The following is a 19,932-nucleotide window of genomic DNA, read 5'->3' on the forward strand; positions in this document are numbered from 1 at the left end:
TCAAGAGGCTTTTTAGTTCCTCTTCACTTTCTGCCATAAGGGTGGTGTCATCTGTGTATCTGAAGTTATTGGTATTTCTCCCGGCAATCTTGGTATCTCTAATTTTCTTGAAGAGATCTCTAGAGTTCCCCAGTCTATTGTTTTCCTCTATTTCTTTGCCATGATCACTGAGGAAGGCTTTCTTATCTCTCCTTGCTGTTCTTTGGAACTCTGCATTCAAATCGGTATATCTTTCCTTTTCTATTTTGCCTTTAGCTTCTCTTCTTTTCTCAGCTATTTGTAAGGCCTCCTCGGACAACCATTTTGCCTTTTTGTGTTTTTCTTGATAGAGAGGTCAAAGCCAGGTTGTGATCACCAGATCATATGGCACCATGCGTGCTAAGTCGCTTCAGTCGTATCAGACTCTGCGAGTCCATGGACTGTAGCCTGCCAGGCTCCTCAGTCCATGGGATTCTCCCGGCAAGAATACTGGAGTGGGTTGCCATGTCTTCCTCCAGGGGATCCTCACCACCTAGGGCTTGAACCTTCATCTCCTTGGTCTCCTGCACTGGCAGGCAGGTTCTTTACCACTAGTCACCTGGGAAGCCTCATATGGGCACTATAGCAAAGCATAAAGCAGGAAGAGGACTCCTAGCCAGTCCTTCTGGGAAACTGGTAATAGTGCTTCAGATCTAGGTAGCATGGCTCAGCTGCCTCACCCAGAACACTGAACGAAAAGTCAGAGTCTTCACAGTTCCTGACACACAACAACAAGTCCAGGGCAAAAGTAGGACTGCAAGAGGTTAAGGATGAGCTGATGAAGGCACTAGCATATAACACTGTTTCCAAGCATTTGATAAGGAACAGAAGGAGAGCTTGAAGGGATTTTTGTTGCTTTTTTGTTGTTAACTTTGAACTCTCAGTAGACTGAGTGGGTGGAACAGATAGGAGGAAGATGCAAGATAAGAAGAGGACAATTAATGAGGCAAGAGTCTTAAGCCCACAACAGAAGATGGAATCAAGACTGTAAATGGAAAGTTTAACCCCCACAAAGAATTATATATATCTTTCTAAAATGAAAAAGGAAGAGAAAGTGAGTAAAGAAACTGTCCAGGTAAAGAGGAATGAAGTTACAAAGCACATGACTGCTTCCATTTTCTCAGAAGGACTCAAAATCATCTCAGGAGAGTAAGAGTGAAGCCACAGAATGTGCACTGGAGCAGAGTGAAAAGTGAGGTTACAAAAACACATAAATGTAGTAAGAAGAAAAGCTAAAGGCTGTAATTCACGTACATCCAATTCTACGTGCAATGGTTACCACTTCACTTAAAACTGCACCACAAAAACCATCTAGGCAAGAAACATGCTGTGGTGTTCTCCCAGCTTCCAGTTTAAGGACTAACAGAGAATGACGTAAGAAAGAAGTTATGGAACCCTCAGGTATAATGTACAATAGCATCATAACCGACAAAGATGGGCTGAGTGCTATAAAACTAGGGTCAGATGGTGATGAGTCTCGTATTTCTCTGCCCTTCTGTGCTGGAGCCATTTTCTACTTTTTCCACAGTTGATACTTCAATGAAAAGTTCTTGAGTCAGTTACGAACACAATATAGCTTTTAAACAACTCTCAGCCCATGTTTGCTCTTTTTATAAAGTATGTCATCTTCTATTTTCCAAGTTTTTACAAACTTTCACTTTGCTACAAATTATTGAAATCAGAGCTACATGAAAAATTCTATGTTGGAAAATCATATTATTTCTATTATAAATCTTTAAAAGTACAATTTGTAAGCTGGTGCTCTAGAGCCAAGGAGAAAACAGGATTTAAAAAGAACACAGAAAGGACAAAGAAAGATAAGGCTGAATGAAGAGAAAGAAAACCTTCAGTTATAAATTACTCAGTTTAAAATGTCAAGGGAAACTTGTCTCAAAGTGTCCCTTTCTATGTTTTGAAGCTTGTTAATAATGGAAAGTCCTTTTAAACAAGATATTTAATTTTCAGATTCCATCAAATCCATTGACAGCAAACAAATACATAGAACTTATAATAAAACATTCATGCTGAATGGAAAAATCTCTATGGAATTGGTTCAGTAACTATAGTTGGATTCCATTTTCTTTATAAAACACATTTTACCATAAATCTAAAGACTTCTAAAACATGATCTAGAACAGGAGAAATAATTACAATCTATTAATAACTACTGACCACATGGAAAAAAAATCTGTACTAAATATAAACACACAACGGTCTCTTGCTTTACAAAGAAAATGTGAACTAATTCTTGTGCCAACTACTAAAAGTTGGACAATTTCTCCATTTCAACACAGAATCAAACATGTAGATGAAAGTTTTCACCTTAGTAAAAGAAGCATAACTGTTATAAGAAACAGAATCTTCCTAAGAAATAGAAGAAAGATTTTTTAAAACATAGACTACCGCCATGCGGTGAGACAAAGTCTCATATGCTGCTGTGCAAAATAAAATCACTAAGAATATTTCTAGGAAGCAATTTTTCAGAATGTTTATGCTCTTTAACACACCATTTCTACTAACAGAAAGCTAGTCTGAGAAAGTAATCAACATGTTTGTTTCGAATAAAAAATGAGAAAATGTATATAAAAAAAAAAAAAAAAAAAAAGAAAGTAATCAGAAATATGACCAGATATTCAGTGATGTAATACAATGTTATTTATGATAGGAAAGCCTGGAATAGCTACAAAAAAGAAATGGTTGAATAAATTCTGCTATGATACCATTTTATTACAGAATTTAATAGAATGTCAAAATATTTGACATTTGACATAACAAATTGATATGACATTTGACATGACATTTGATATTTGACAAATGACATTTGACATTTTCAAATGTGAAAACATTTGAAAGGCTCATATATTCATATAAGAAAAATATGCTAAATAAAAATTAAATGATAAAATACATGAGTATTTCAAATTCATTTTTTATTGGAATACAACTGTTTGACAATATGGTATTAGTTTCTGCTGCACAATGAAGGGAATCAGCTGTCATATAGTATGGTGATGGTGGTGGTTTAGTCACTAAGTTGTGTCTGACTCTTGCGACCCCATGGGCTAGAGCCTGCCAGGCTCCTCTGTGCATGGGGTTCTCCAGGCAAGAATACTGGAGTGGGTTGCCATTTCCTTCTCCAGGGGGTCTTCCAGACCCAGGAATTGAACCTGGGACTCCTGCACTGCAGGCAGTTTCTTTACTGATTGCTCTACCAGGGAAACCCATATACATACATCAAATTCACTTTTAATTACATATATACATACAACCTGGAGAAGGAAATGGTAACTGACTCCAACAGTCTTGCTTGGAGAACTCCACGGACAGAGGAGCCTGGTGGGCTGCAGTCCATGGGGTCGCAAAGAATTGGACACAACTTAGTGACTGAACAATAACAACCACAATATACACAGCCATTTGCATGTCCAAGCAGCAGCATACACATATAATTTTTATGCAGATAAAATCAGAAGGAAATACAGTGAAAATTTTAGAGTAATTTTCTTTGTTTTTAGGATTACTTTTTTTTCCTCTCTTCTTTTCTGTAATAATCAGAAGCGAGATGAGGAAGGGAACGTCGTTCGGAAAATGTCACAATAAGACACATGTTGTACCGCTGTCATAGCTCTAAGTCCTATTACTGACATAAATCGATCTGTGGCAAATGTGACTACCCTGCCAAGTGCAAGAGAAAATATAACTGGAGTGCCAAGGCTAAAAGAAATGCCACTGGCACTAGTTAAATAAGGTACCTAAAAGTTGTATACAGCAGATTCAGGCTTGAATTCCTGAATAACATCACCTAATTCTAAAGGAGATCAGTCCCGGGTGTTCTTTAGAAGGAATGATGCTAAAGCTGAAACTCCAGTACTTTGGCCACCTCTTGTGAAGAGTTGACTCATTGGAAAAGACTGATGCTTGGAGGGATTGGGGGCAGGAGGAAAAGGGGACGACAGAGGATGAGATGGCTGGATGGCATCACTGACTCGATGGACCTGAGTTTGAGTGAACTCTGGGAGTTGGCGACGGACAAGGAGGCCTGGTGTGCTGCGATTTATGGGGTCGCAAAGAGTCGGACTCGACTGAGCGACTGAACTGAACTGAACTGAATCCCAAAAGAGGAGCTGTGGCAGCATCCAGTTGGTCTTAAGGGTTTCGATAATTAGTTGCTCAATAAATGTTCTAGTTTAAAAAGAAAAACACTGAGCTTTCTACCATAGCATTTGTAAATAGGAAGTTTCATTTTTTAAAAAGTAGCAGCTATATTTCTCTTTAAATAGGCATTAAAAAAAATGTAGGCTCTGATACACATAATGTACACACTCTACACTATTGTATCCTCTGAATATGATACAGTCTGCAGACTCCTGGATTTCCATTATAATCCCATGCTGAGGAAAGTTATGAATGAAAAGGAAAGGAAAAAGCATGCTGTTGTCTTGATGTTCACTTCCTGACTGACTTTAAGGACACTAGAACATAAGTTAATCTAAAGGGAGGGAATTTGTGTGTTTTGTTCACTGCTTTATCCTGCTTTATTCTCAGCAAATATTTGTGAATAAATCTACAACTGATTTTTTTTTAATTACGAATCACTTTCCTGTTCTACTATGTTCTTTGTCTTGAATTAACAAGTAAGACAAGGAGGAAGTGCTGACTTTTATGTGATGAGTTGGGGAACTTACTAAATGAAATTAGTTCTTTTTTTTTTTATCTCCTTACAAAGGGGATGATGCTCTCTCTGTAGAGAAGTTCATCTTTTCTACTTTAGTATTAACTTTCTTGCACAAATTATATCCTGTTATTCTATTAACTCATCTCACAATTTCTTTTATTTTTTTCTGTATCTTTTTTCTTTGTGTATGGCCTTCTATGCACAGTTGACCCTGGAACAAATGGAGGGTTAGGGGTACTAACCACCATGCAGTCAAAAATCTATGTTTAACTTTACAATTAGCTTTCTGTACTTGCAGTAACCACATTTGTGGGTTCAGCCAACCACAGATCATGTAGTACTCTAGTAGGTACTTTTTGAAAAAAATTCACAAGGTCAACTATAGTTTCTTTCTAACTGTGCCTTATATGCTGGGTTTAACACCTTTACTTCTTAGTTTTATTATGGGGTTTATCATTTCTGATATCCTAATTTGTTCTTATTTTAGTGTGCCTGGCCATTTTTATAGTCTGTTACTTTTTATATTTTAGAATCCCTCTTTTCTTTATTAAATATATTTATCTTATATATTGGATACTTCTAATAGCTGAAATATCTGTAGATAAGTTTTAGTTCTGGTTTCTGCTGACTCTAGCTCAAAGTATTTTTATTTTTTCTCTCTTGTTGTGTTTTGTGATTTTAAAAAAAATGTGTATGAGCTTATTTTTTAGAATTTTAACTATTATTATTTGATAACTAGGTTGATAATCCTCGCTATGGAGGATTTGTGACAGTTTCTGAAAACTGTCACAGACCCAAGTCTATTATAAATTAAAACTCTCTACTTGTAGAGTTTAAGAGACCATGAAAATAGTATAAAATAAGGCCTCAAATCCAAGTAAATGTGAGCTGGTAACCAGGAATTGCTCCGGAGAAGGCGATGGCACCCCACTCCACTACTCTTGCCTGGAGAATCCCAGGGACAGCGGAGCCTGGTGGGTTGCTGTCTATGGAGTCACACAGAGTCAGACACGACTGAAGTGACTTAGCAGTAGCAACCATGAATTGCTCAGGGAGATTTCAATTCCACCTAGAGTTGTATGCTTCTCCAGGATGGTCTCTGACAGGCCCCCTACACTTTGCAGAACGCAAGGCATTTTCCCCAAGTCTCCATTTTTCTCCACGTACAAGTTTCTATGCCAACAGAAATTGATGGATGCCGCCAAAGTATTCAGTGATTTCATCGCTTGTTTACCTCACAGAATAGACTTGCTTGGTTTCTAGCCCCAGAAAGTTTCCTTTGTTTTCTTATAGGTTCATCCATTTATTTTAAAGGATTTTTTAATATGGAATCTACTCTTTTACATATTTTATGGACGTCTTCTCTATCATGATCTTCCCTGGTGGCTCAGACAGTAAAGAGTCTGCCTGCAATTCAGGAGACCTGGGTTTGATCCCTGGGTCGGGAAGATTCCCCTGGAGAAGGAAATGGCAACCCACTCCAGTATTCTTGCCTGAAATCCCATGGGCAGAGGAGCCTGGCAGGCTGCATACAGTCCATGGGGTCACAAAGAGTCGGACACGACTAAGCAACTTCACTTTCTTTTCTCTATCATATTCTCAGAAATGGAAATCTATTTAATACTTCTGCAATTGCTTTGTACAATTTAAATTGGGATATATAATTATTCCTGATAAATCTTGTTTTAGTGTGTTAGGATAGTCTACAAGTCTGTCAAGGGCACCTATAATCTTGACTGAGTTATTATTGGGTTGGCCAAAGAGTTCATTCAGGCTTTTCTGTTAGATGATATGGAGAAACCCAAATGAACTTTTTGGCCAATCTAGTATGTTAGCTTACCTTAGTAGTTTGTATCACCTGCAGCTTTGCTTCAACTTTCTCAGCCTTCACCACAGTCACTGATCAACACAGGTTCTGACAAAAAGAAAAGCTAAAAACTTAATTTAAAAAATCTTTATAGAAATTTTAACAGTTTTTTCTTATTGTTATTAGGTACATAGAATTATAAATTGAATTTTCATCATCACCATAGATCAATAGAAATAAATCAAATCAAAATAGCCTACCCCGATTAACTGGTAGACATTTTAAAAAGTAGTATTGAACCAAATAAAAATATTTCAACATTGGGGGAAATAAGTAGAAATGTGAAAGGGTGGTATGGATGAGAGGAACTCTAATATGGCTGAAATCCCTATCAGCCTTCACCTTACACAGGAGGAAACCACCTTATCTAAACTAGTATTTTCTAAACTACACATCTTCAATATGTACAAAAAGGTTGTGCAAAGCTTAGAAGAGCTCTGAAATATCACAAAGGGAAGCTTTGAAAGGTTTTTTGCTGATAAAAGCACCATGAAAACCCATGACTACTAGATTCTTTTTTCTTTTCTGCTTTGCCATAGCTTTAGTTCATATCTTTCACTAATTTCAGTCATCAATGGCAACTTTTATACAATTTTTCTCTCAATATCCATATGATGGTGTACACGTGTACATGTGTGTATGTTTACATTTTCCCATTAGAAATAAGAGAAAACTTACACTCTCTCCTTTAGTATAATGCTCTTGCATGAAGAACGTATAAACCACTGACTCTGGGTCGGCATCTTTATTTTCTGAGCAGCAACTACAGTTTAAATAGAACATTTAGCTCTTGATATTCTTTCTTCTCAATAGTTGATGCATATATCCTGCAATAATGTAGTAGAAAAAACACAGGCTTTGGAATCACATAGATCTGGGTTTAAATCTCAACATCTCTGATCCTCTTATGAAAATAGTATCACAAATCTCAAAGGACACCTGTTAAGAGTCAAATATATATATATATATATATATATATATATATATATATAGTGCCTAGCACAAAGCCTGCCTTGTGACCTGCACTCTGTTATGTTAGCTGTCTTTCTGCGTAATTTTGTACTTCATTTCCACTTTGCTCAATATAGCAAAGGACTTTCCAAGCTAAATTTTCTAAGTCACAGCCCTGATAAACTACTGTGGCTCTGTTCAAGAATTAATATTCTGTAACACCACTCCAGTACTCTTGCCTGGAAAATCCCATGGACAGAGGAGCCTGCTGGGCTGCAGTCCATGGGGTCGCTAAGAGTCGGACATGACTGAGCAACTTCACTTTCACTTTTCACTTTCATGCATTGGAGAAGGAAATGGCAACCCAGTCCAGTGTTCTTGCCTGGAGAATCCCAGGGACGGGGGAGCCCGGTGGGCTGCTGTCTATGGGGTCACACAGAGTCGGACACGACTGCCATGACTTAGCAGCAGCAGCAGCAACACTTATTTTGCAACACTTATTTTACCCAACAATAGACATAAAATACTTCAAAAATAGCAATGCAACAACAATTATACTACTGAATATATTCCACTAAGGTACAGTCATCTCTTGTTATCCATGGGGGACTGGTTCCAGCCCAATCTCCTCATGGACAACAAAATCCATGGATGCTTAGATCCCTTATATAAAATGGTATAGTGTTTGCATATATCATATGCACATTACACATATAATTTAAATCATCTCTATATTATTTAACAATGTACATGCTCTATAAATTGGGGCAAATTCAAGTTTTGCTTTTTGGAACTTTCTCGAATTTTTTTTTTCCCGGAACATGCTCGATCTGTGGTTGGTTGACACTGCAGATGCAGAGGGCCAAGGTACAGTTCAGAATTTATGTTCTAAAGTCACTAAAATTAGGGCTTCCCTGGTGGTCCAGTGGTTAAGCATCTGCCTGCTAATGCAGGGGATATCGGTTCAATCCCCGGTCTGGGAAGATCCCACATGCTGTGGGACAACTAATCCCATGAGCTGCAACTACTCAGCTTGCACACCCTAGAGCTCATCTCTGCATCAAGAGAAGCCACTACAATGAGAAGCTTGAGCACCGCAACTAGAGAAAGCCTTTGAGCAGCAACGAAGACCCAGTGCAGCCATAAATAAATTTAAAAGAAAAAGTTACTAAAATTGTTCCTTTTCTTGAGTGGCTACGTCATCAAAATTCTTTATAGTTACGTAAATTTATTTCCTTTTTAGATTTCTCTTTCTACCTCTTTATTTTTGAATATGTAAACATACATGATTCTAAGATCAAAACTATACAAACAAGTTATAGAGAAATCTCTCCATCATTGGCACCATCCCTTCTACTTATAGATTAATCTATAGACTCTTCCGGAGAAGGCAATGGCACCTCACTCCAGTACTCTTGCTTGGAAAATCCCATGGACGGAGGAGCCTGTTAGGCTGCAATCCATGGGGTCGAACAGAGTCGGACTTGACTAAAGTGACTTAGCATAGCATAGCATAGTTAGGCAAGGGTGGTGGTAATTTACTTTTCGCTCCTTATAGATCTGTGTGGTTTTCTAAAAGGATATATGGAGAGATTTGGATTTAGAAAGTTACCAGTATCCTACAAAAACCTTGAGCCAGGTTTTCTTTTTTTAATTTTTGAATTATTTTCTTGACTTACTATGTGTGATCAAAATTTTGACTTTTTGTATTCTGGAACCAAGATATTCTTTGTGGTCTAATATAGATTTTTATAACTGTCCTCTGTGCACTTGAGAAGATATATTCTCTATTAATGGATTCAGACTTTGATACAAATCTGTAAGAGCTACCTTAAGGATTTTTCTGGTCCACTTAACCTGACTTACGTCGAGACACGTGTTAAAGTCTTCTATTATTAGCAGGCTTCTGTTCCTTCTTACATCTCTAGCAGTTTCTACTTTATATCTATTGATGTGTCATTTGGTAAATAGATATTTTTTAAAATCTTTATTGTAAATATAGCCCTTAGCTTTATAAGGGCTATTTTATAATATCCTTCACCTTAATACTTTTTCAATTAAATTCTGCCTTAATACTAAGATGATGAACCCTGCTTTCTAAAAAATTTGCATTTATTTGATGTCTTACACTCTTATTATTTTTAAATTATTCATTTACTAACTCCCTTTATGATTTTTACAACTGTATCTTTCATATACAACAATCATTAAGTTGAGCCATACACATTTATTAATACATCTGATATATTTTGCAGTGAGATAATGCTTCGCCTTCTATTCATTTTGTGTGTGTATAGATAAAAATATATAGAATATGTGTTCACATCATTATATGGTCTGTTCTCTTTGCTCTTTTTAGGGTAGGTATTTCTTTTAACATTTAGGGGAGTGTTGTGTATTTTGTTATCAGGGGTTAACTCTATAGTAATAGCTTTATACAATACTCTTCATTTTCCCCTGCCCTTTTTAAGACACCCTTGGTTCCCTGCTATTAGCAGTAATAAAATTAGTAACTTCCTCTTCTGCACTTGGTATTGTAACACTTTTATGAGTGCTTCACATCTAAGTACGTATACTTATTTATAACATGTTTCTGCCCATCGGTCAGCATCAAGCATTATCCTTCTCCTTACAGCTCATTCCTTTGAAGCAAGTGACCACTATTCTACTTTGCAATTCCACTCACCTCCTCCTCCCTTTTTCTGTAGGTTGTAGTATTTTAACATCAGATTATATAACATTTACATACCATCCTATCACTATATTATGATTCCAATCACTATTACATATGAAATTCTCCAGGATATTCTTCAAGAAGCGATCCTAGGAACAACATTCCTTGAGTTGTTTCATGTTTATAAATGCTTGTTGATGTCCTGAATTCTTAATAGTTTGGTGAGAAATGGAATATTTATTTCCTTGAATTTTAAAAACATGTTGGGCTATTATTGTTTAGTAGCTAAGTTGTGTCCAACTCTTTTGCAACCCCGTGAACTGCAGCCCGCCAGGCTCCTTTGTCAATGGGACTTCCCAGGCAAGAATACTGGAGTGGGTCGCCATTTCCTTTTCCAGGAGATCTTCCCAATCCAGGGATCGAACCTGCATCTCCTGCATTGGCAGGAGGATTCTTTACCATTGAGCTACCACCATGCTTTGTTAACATCTGGCATAAAATGTCACTGCTAAAAAATCTAATCCTATCTGATTTTCTTTCCAAGTTTACTTGGTCTTTTCTCCATGCGTGCAGTCATGGAAGTCAAACTTATGTCTTAACTAATACAAATTTAAGGTTAAGAAGTATGGGCTTTGTCAATACTACCATCGGAGAAGGCGATGGCACCCCACTCCAGTACTCTTGCCTGGAAAATCCCATGGATGGAGGAGCCTGGTAGGCTGCAGTCCATGGGCTCGCGAATAGTCAGATATGACTGAGTGACTTCCCTTTCACTTTTCACTTTCATGCATTGGAGAAGGAAATGGCAGCCCACTCCAGTGTTCTTGCCTGGAGAATCCCAGGGACGGGGGCGCCTGGTGGGCTGCCGTCTATGGGGTCGCACAGAGTCGGACACGACTGAAGCGACTTAGCAGCAGCAGCAGCAATACTACCATGGCATATGAAATGTTAAGAAAAAGAAAAGACCTAAAATAAATCAGGACAGTGGCAGTGATAGTAGAAAATGAAGAAAGCCATTTGGAGGCTGAAGTTACAGATTATAAAATTGGGCAAAAGGGAGACATAAGAATATTGTTCTAGGGCTCGGCTGCGCGCGCACCGCCCCTCGCACCAGTGCGCGCGCGCGGCCCCGCCCCATTCCCCGCCGGCGCTCGGAGCCCGAGTCCGCGGGAAGATGGCGGCCCCGCTCATCCCCCTTTCCCAGCAGATTCCCGCTGGAAATCCATTATATGAGTCTTACTACAAGCAGGTAGACCCAGCATACACAGGGCGAGTTGGGGCGAGTGAAGCTGCACTTTTTCTAAAGAAGTCTGGACTCTCAGACATAAAAAAAAAAAAAGAATATTGTTCTACATCTGAGCCACTGAAAAGCCATTAATCAAGATAGGAACATGAAAGAGGGTGAGTAGTACATAAATTGAATAGATCTAATTGTCAAAAGGCTGTGAGACATGTGTGTTAAGTGCTTAAGAGATAGGGCTCATTTACACAAAAATGAACAGCAGGAACAAGTGAGATTTCAAAGGAAGAAGTAGTATTTCAATTCCCCTATGCTTTTAAAAAAACCCTAAATATATAATAATTTAAACATTTCGTTTAAGTGAAGTATAAATGTACCATGTGTTTACCTCAGAAGCACTTTCAGTAGTTAATGGACATTCTCATGATTCAGACATCCAATCAGTTCCATTGATTAGCTGAAAAGCACAAACTGCGGTAGTCATTTTGATTTTTATACAGGTTTTCTTTTTTCAAATTGAAATATTTAATTTACAATGATGTGTCTTTTTCTGTCATACAGAAAATTGATTCAGCTATATGTGTATACATTTTTTATATTCTTTTCCAATACAGTTTATATCAGGATATTGAATATAGCTCTTTGAGCTATACAATAGAATGATCTTTATAAGTTTTAAATAATTTTTTATTTTTAGTCACATTGTTTTATTCCCATAATGGACCTTATTGAATATCAGAAAAATAATGGTAAAACACATCAAATTAATGAAGAATACAGAAATATTTCTGAAAATTTCAAAATGTTCCCCCTAAAGTGACATCTACATGGTCAAAACTAATTCCAAAGCCCATCAAAGTATTTCTGGTACTTCAAAATAAATTTTAAAAGGATGGTTATATGCAATTTAGTTACAGAGAGGAAAACCTATCACATTTTAATGTTTTTTTTTTTTTAAATAAAAAAGTGCTTGTATTTTCACTTATATATGGAATCCGAAAAATAAAACAAATGTAACAAGGCAGAAAGAGACTCACAGATAATATACAAAGAACAAACTAGTGGTTACCAAAGAGGAGAGGTATGGGTAAGCGGCAAAACAGGTGAAGGGGATTGAGAGGTACAAACTGCTAAGTATAAAACTAAAAAGTTACAAGAACGTAATGCATAGCACAGAGAATATGAAACTGAGTCCCCCTAAAACTGAGTTCCTCTGCTGAGTTTATGATTAATCTCTCCAACCAGAACTTTATTTCCTTTCTTGTCCCCACCTGTTCCCCTCAAGATTAAGCAGTATCAAAGAAAAGGAGGTACTGAAACAAAGCAGGTTCCTGGGGGGCCCTCCTTGGTACAAAAGCCCCCTCTATGTTCCCCATTTCTGTGTTTGTAGAAAAAGGCTTTAGTCTTCCAGGCTTTCCCTGAGTTCCAAAGAGCAGGCACAGGCAGTTACTAATTATGAAAATGAGGGAATGCAGAAACAAAGGAAAAGCAGTTAAACTAGAAAAGTAATGACAATAAATCAGTGATAAAGCAGAGTCTTAGTTCCTCCTCAAGGGACAGATATAACAACCTGACGGCTATCTTTACAGGGAACTAAGCCCCCCGCCCAACTCCCCACGCAGGTGGAGGATGGTGACTACATCCTCAAGCACTAGACCCCAGATGAGCTAGGGCCGGAAGGCTGACGATTGAGACTTCTGAAGCATCACTCTGTTACCTCACTACCAACCAATCAGAAGAAAGTCATGAATTCTGCAGCCCTCACCTTGAAATGCTGTTTTTTAAAACCGATCCCCTGAAAACCACCCAGAAGTCTGGCTCTTTTTAACAGAGCTGCCCATACTTCTTATTAGGGCCTGCAATAATCGCTGCACTTTTCTTTACCATGCTGCTGCTGCTGCTGCTAAGTCACTTCAGTCGTGTCCAACTCTGTACAACCCCATAGACAGCAGCCCACCAGGCTCCCCCATCCCTGGGATTCTCCAGGCAAGAGCATTGGAGTGGGTTGCCATTTCCTTCTCCAGCGCATGAAAGGGAAAAGTGAAAGTGAAGTCGCTCAGTCGTGTCTGACTCTTAGCGACCCCACGGACTACAGCCCACCAGGCTCCTCTGTCCATGGGATTTTCCAGGCAAGAGTACTGGAATGGGGTGCCATTGCCTTCTCTGTTCTTTACCATAGGCACTGTCAATAAACTGGCTTTGCTGTATGGCAGGTGAGCAGACTCACGTTTGGTTCAGTAAAAGATATAGTCAATATTTTATATTAACTTTGTATTAAGTATTATATATAAAAATATTGAATTGCAACGAACACCTGCAACTATATAATATTTAAGTCAACTCTAATAATAATATAAAAGAAATGCTTATCATCACTCTAAAACCTTCACACATAAAACCTTCTGGCATTTTTAAGTACCAAATGCAAGAATTCCAAACAGGTTCTGAAAACAATTTTTATTGACTTTTTAAAATGCCGTGTTAGATTCTAATCCACAGTCACAAAACATATTTAAAAGGTGTCATCAAATTTTCTTTTATAAACTATGTATCACTTGATAATGGGAAAAAATCTAAATTTGTATATATGCTGCTGCTACTGCTACTGCTAAGTGGTTTCAGTCGTGTCCGACTCTGTGCGACCCCATAGACACAGCCCACCAGGCTCCCCCGTCCCTGAGATTCTCCAGGCAAGAACACTGGAGTGGGTTGCCATTTCCTTCTCCACTGCATGAAAGTGAAGTCACTCAGTCTCGTCCCACTCTTAGCGATCCCATGAACTGCAGCCTACCAGGCTCTTCCGTCCATGGGATTTTCCAGGCAAGAGTATTGGAGTGGGTTGCCATTGCCTTCTCCTTTGTATATATGGGACTGCGTTAAAAAATAACCTCTAACATCAAAGTTAAATCAAAGTTAAATCACTTTTACTTAACATCACTTGACATTGTTCACGCAAAAGTGTTATTTTAAAACATTTCTATGGATCTTCAGATTATATATTATGAAATCTAGAGAAGTATATTCTTCAAACAAAAGTCTGCAGATACTCACCAAATTTGTTATTTTAAAATTACTTATATACAGAACATATTTATGCACTATAGTAAATGTAAACACAGTATTTTGACTTTAAGTTGTGTTAAAAAGAAAAATAGAAGAGTAATAAATTTTCTTCAGCAGAAGAGACTGAAAGCAATAAGTTTGGCATCATTTACTGAGACTGGATACTTTCAAGAAAAAAATGGCAAATAGAGCATTATTACTTAAAAGGTTCATTTTCATTATCTCTACTGTAGGATCTCAAAAACAGACCTCAGAAAAAAAGAATTATGAACCTGTCCTTAGTATTATTCTAACGTATAAATTGGAAAAGAAAAACAAACTGAAGGTCAAGTTTTCTGGAAAGCAGACTAAAAAGTTATTTTTTAGTTAGGCTAAAGAAAAGAAAATGGACAGAAGTTTGAGTAAACTCAATGGACATGAGTTTGAGTGAACTCTGGGAGTTGGTGATGGACAGGGAGGTCTGACGTGCTGCAGTCCATGGGGTCACACAGTCAGACATGACTGAGTGACTGAACTGAACTGAAAAAAAAAAGTATATCCATACCTCCCAATTGCTGTATTTTTTAATTCATTCATTCAACAATTTTTGAATATATGCCAAGAACTATTACCATGTTATCGTTATCCAAAGGCTTTCACAAACATTTACTGAGCATCTACTTTGTTACTGGTGTTTGTTAGCCACTAGTCCCTTTGATAGCCTATATAGTTCTCCAGAGCCAAGGACTGGTTCCAAAACTCCCCACAGATACCAAAATTCCTTACGCACCTAGTACCTAAGCCATCAACTCCATAATAAATTACTGATACTTGAACTCTTATAACTTAAGTTTTTAAGATTCATGGATAAAAAGTAAAATTTTTAAAGAAAATTAATTTTCAATTGTTTATTTTACATTTTACTGCTGTTCTCCTTGATACTCCTGCCACAAAATACAAGGCACTGTTGACTTGATTGGGTTACCAGTTAACCTTGATAAATGATTTCTAAACTCAAGGCAGTATCTTCGCTTCTTCTCAGTATCAAAACTGCTAACGTTAATAATAAAATACTAGCCTTTTAGCTAGGTTTTCGGATCTGAGATAATTTCCCCCTCAAATGAATAACCAAGCAAGCTTTCTACTTTGATTTTTAAAAATAATAAAGAGGAGAAGGAGGTAATTCCTGCCTCTGTCCTCCCATCTCATAGAGCTTGGGAGTTAAAAATGCTTTCTTTTACACAAACCTCTACCTACCCAGGACGAAGCCACCAAGCATGCCAAAGCTAACCCTGAGATTCCCAAATCTTCAGCAGATCGTAATCAGGAAAACCAAGATTTGACAAAATTCTTCCTTCGCTTTCTGTTTCTGCAAAGGCCATCCACGTTCTAGCTTTAAAAAAAACAACCACTGCAGGAGTGCCGGCTGTACACTAATGAATAAAACTGCCCTAACGCAGAAGCTGGGGCTCACGGCTTCCAAAGGATGGCCTTAGAGGTTAAGCAAAACACTTGAGTAGTCACTCCCTCGCAAACGACATCAAACGAAGACGTCTCTTTCGACTCGTAAAGATAGTCGTATCTCCCTCTCTCCTCTTCCATCACCAGTCTTGTTCCTTTCTCAATCAGGCAGGCAGTCCATCAGACAACCTTCCTTGTCAGTATAGAGGGTTGACTGTCAGAATGTTTCGCAGACAACGATTACTAGAATAGTTCCCTGGAACCCAAGGGATCACTGCTAAAGCATCAGAGTCCACGCCAAGCCCTGACAATAACAAACCAAAGCCTGTGATCCTAATCACCTCCATCATTTATCTCTCTTTCCAGTCAAGGCTGAGACTCAGACCAGGAAAACCTTTCCCTTTCAGGGAGGTAAGAAGCTTCCAGGTCTGTTTCCTAAGGTCCCTACTTTCCTCCACTGCTTCTTCAGGACATCTCTACAGCTTGAACCGCTGAGTAAGGTTCCAAAGGCCCAGCAGCCCAATCCCAGCCACACACAAGATGGCAGCCAAACACCTACCAGAGGAAACAGACGAACCACCACTCCAGCGATGCCGGCCTCTCGACTGTGGATATCCGCATTGGTCCAGTAGGAGAGCGCGAGACAACCCGAGAACTCTGACAGCCAATCGGAAGGCGGCGCGCTGAAGCGCCGCCGCGTTGCAGGCTGTACGTGCTCGGAACCTCTAAGGCGTTGCAGGCTGTACGCGCTCGGAATCCGGTGGGGGTGTGCAGCCAATGAGCTAGGGGCTGGGAAGTGGGAGCGGTCGATGTCCTACTCCTCCCATTTCGGGTTCAAGGACCTTAGAAATATGGGCGGTCCTCCCTACCCAGCTGAGGCGAGGCGGGACTGTTGGCTGAGGTGAGGTCTAGTAAACGGTGAAGTACTTCCCGGCCAGGGGGCACCTGAGGCCGCGGGTTCTCGGCGGCGTGGAGTGGGAGAGGAGTCCGACGCGCGGGGAACTCAGCCTCGCCAGCGTGGCGGGCGGAGCGCAGCTTTCGACTGTCGCGGGCTGCGTGGAAAGCGTTAGCTGAGCTAATGTAACTGCCGTGGGTGGCCCTCCCGAAGGCTCTTTCGGTCCAGGACCAGGGAACGCGGCGGAACTCTCTGCCGCCTGGATCCCAGCCCTTGGGACCTCCCTTCTCCCTTTGACGCGTGTTCAGTCCCGAGCTGAAGAGGGGGACCGCGGGCGCCCTGAGTTCTCACCCCCCGCATTTCAGTCTCTTGTCATCCGGTTGCACACATTCTTGAGAGGTGATTTCTAAAGCAGCTGGGAACCTGAAGCTGTAATGGGGGCTGCGGAAAATGAACTGCAGCCCAAAATCCAGAAGCAGAACTTGGTGGTTTAACCACTGACCCATTTCACAGGTAAGACTACAGAAACGCTGAATAAATAAAATCGTTTCCCCAATATCACGGAGTTGAGAGCAGATGCTCAGAGCTCCTCTCATTAACCACAACCCAATAGGTAGTTATCCCCAATAGGTAGGAAATAAAATAAACAATACGTAATTGTGCTCATCAGCAAGTGAAATCCTGCAGTGAGTTCTCTGTGTGTTAAGAATGAGGCGGTAGATTAAAAGGATCAAAAACGGGCTCAGAAACCAGGCTGCTTGGTTCCTTAGTCTGTCTTTGCCATGTACAGTGTAACATGCTTTAGCCTCTTTGTGAGGAAAACCAGGCATGCTGCAGTTTGTCCCTCGTGATTGTTACGCAGGTTAGTAAGAACACGGGAAGTGTTTAGAGGCCTGCCTGACACATGGTTTATACTCAATAAATGTTCATTACTGTCATCACTGTTAAAACATAACAGAAGAAATGGTCACAGTTTCACAAAAGCCTATTGGTGAAAACGAACCATAAATCGAAGCGAAACACTATTTTCCTGCCAAAATGAAAAAGAAGGGAAAATATGAACAAATTTTTAAATACTGTTACAATCTAAAGTTAAATTGGTAGTCTCTGGATGATGAGATTATGAAAGATTTAAATTTTCTTCTCTATGCTTTACAATATTCTGCAGATTTACTGAAGAAAACCTTTTTTGTGATTACTAACATAATTGGCCTTTTTCACATCCTCTTTTTTTACGATGTTTCTATTCCTATCTTTTGTATTTTGTATTTTTCCATTTTTCTTTTTAAATGAGGTTAGCCCCAAGTTTTCTTTGTTCTGTTTTCTTTTTCATACTGTACTTTTACATTTTTTAAAATTTTTATTGGAGGATAGTTGCTTTACAATGTGTCACCTTTATATTTTTAATGCAATTCATACATTTAGTTCGTATTGATATCCTCTCTACAAGGAACTTAGTGTGATTTACTTTACTTTCTGTAATCTTACAATCCCCTTCTGTCCCTCCTCCAAAAAAAAACGTTTCCTGTGGTTTTATTTTCTAGCATTATTTCATTTGTCATTAAAACCCACTTTAAATCTGTTTTTAATCTAGTATTAATGTGTTTTATTTACGTATTTGCTCACTTTTGTTTCTTTTACTTCAGTACTTCCTTCTAGGTTAGTTTTTATTAATGAAGTACTTCTTCATTTCTTTCAGAGTCTCTGAATGGCTCTTTGAGTGTCTGTAAGAGTCTTTTTTTGTTTTTAAACTCTTGCTGTTGAAACATAAGGTGGCTGGAATAGTATTCTGGATTCAGACTTATTTTCCCTTAACATTTTGCATCGACATTTCTGATGAGAAGTCTGATTACCAGTTTGATAAACGTTCATTTTAAATCATCTAGATTTTCTGAAAGTTTCTGAGGCTTTGTCTTTATTCTTGATGTTCTGAAGTTTACCCATGGTTTGTCTAGTGGTTTGTATTAATAAGTTTATTTTGTTACTCAGTGGACCATTAGTGGCCTATGTGTTTTCCAGTTATAAGAATTTTTTGATCATTATTGCCTTGTCTTCTTTCTACTTACCCCCCCTTTTTTTTTTTGCCAGTTCTTTGCTCTGTATTCTGAGTGAGTTACTCAACTTTGTCTCCTAGCTTACTAACTGGCTCTTCATCTGAATCTGTTACTGTGACTGTTAATTATTGAGTTTATTTAACAACTACTTTTATATCCAAGATATCCAGTTAATTATTTTTCGGAATTGTATGTTATTTCTTTAGCTCTTTTATATTAAATACAATAATATTTGTTTTAAAATTATTTTCAGGATGCTCCGTTAATTCTCTTTAATTCAATTCAATTCATCAGTTTGGTGGGCTTGTTAAGTCTCTTCCATGGTGTAACTTTTTTCAGATGTTTGATGACTCTTGGTTGTATATACTCATCTCCTGTGAGAGAATCTGCTCTTTATTTTGCCATGGTACGTTTGTGGTTGGCATTATCTTTGCAACTTCCCATCTGTTTGCTTTCCACAGAGAGGTCCCACAGACTCAGTCTATAGATAATTTCCTTTTTATTTTCAGCATGATTCTATATTTTTAATTAAAAAATTAAGATTTCTGTGAATTCGGTGTGGGAGTAGGAGAAGAATTTACCATGTGTTGACTAACATCCTGAGACTAAAAGTGCTGACCTCTTTTTGACCTTTAGTTCTGCCTCTAAGTGTGTATCTTAAGGAAATAATCAGGGATAGCCATAAAGTATATTCCATCATTATTTACTGTATTGGAAAAATAGAAATAATCTAAATGTCTGATATAGAAGTTTACTTAATAACTTACTACATTTTAATTATTAAAATTCTTTAGTATAATTTAACTTAATGGATTATTGACCAAAGTATATTGTACAATCACTTAAAAGGTCATATTATAAGAAAACATTAATGATGAGAGAAAGTGCAAGATATATTATCAATGAAAATTATAAAAATTTATATATACTAAAATTCAAATTTTGTTTTTAAAGTATATATACGGAAAGAATAATAATAACTGTTAGGATTTATTGAGTCCTTTGTAATGTGCCGGGTATTATTCTAAGGAATTAAGTCAGCCTCACAACAGTCT

General features: G+C 38.3%; 2 protein-coding genes across 26 annotated transcripts in view; one reads left to right on the forward strand and one right to left on the reverse strand.

Annotated features, from left to right (window-relative positions):
* CAB39L (calcium binding protein 39 like) overlaps positions 1-16,537 on the reverse strand; it is a 117,929-nt gene extending 101,392 nt beyond the window's left edge. For 4 of the 7 annotated variants that reach the window (XM_086329126.1, XM_086329127.1, XM_086329122.1 and 1 more), the window contains exons 1-3: positions 16,488-16,537; positions 7,239-7,387; positions 6,534-6,608 (exon numbers count right to left, since the gene is read on the reverse strand). The gene's annotated coding sequence lies outside the window, so the exon portion shown is untranslated. Of the gene's footprint in view, positions 1-6,533; positions 6,609-7,238; positions 7,388-11,813; positions 11,883-16,487 lie in introns of all 7 variants that reach the window. The other 3 variants (XM_086329128.1, XM_086329123.1, XM_086329125.1) reach the window with 1 other exon arrangement.
* Positions 16,538-16,608: 71 nt separating this feature from the next.
* SETDB2 (SET domain bifurcated histone lysine methyltransferase 2) overlaps positions 16,609-19,932 on the forward strand; it is a 43,041-nt gene continuing 39,717 nt past the window's right edge. For 3 of the 19 annotated variants that reach the window (XR_015137936.1, XM_086329066.1, XM_086329074.1), the window contains exon 1: positions 16,637-17,336. The gene's annotated coding sequence lies outside the window, so the exon portion shown is untranslated. Of the gene's footprint in view, positions 17,337-19,130; positions 19,284-19,932 lie in introns of those variants that run through there. The other 16 variants (XM_086329067.1, XM_086329076.1, XM_086329069.1 and 13 more) reach the window with 11 other exon arrangements.

This window comes from Bos grunniens, chromosome 12, assembly GCF_055505025.1.
Source record: "Bos grunniens cultivar Pamir isolate PY7600 chromosome 12, Bosgru_T2T1.0, whole genome shotgun sequence".
Lineage (NCBI taxonomy): Eukaryota > Metazoa > Chordata > Mammalia > Artiodactyla > Bovidae > Bos > Bos grunniens.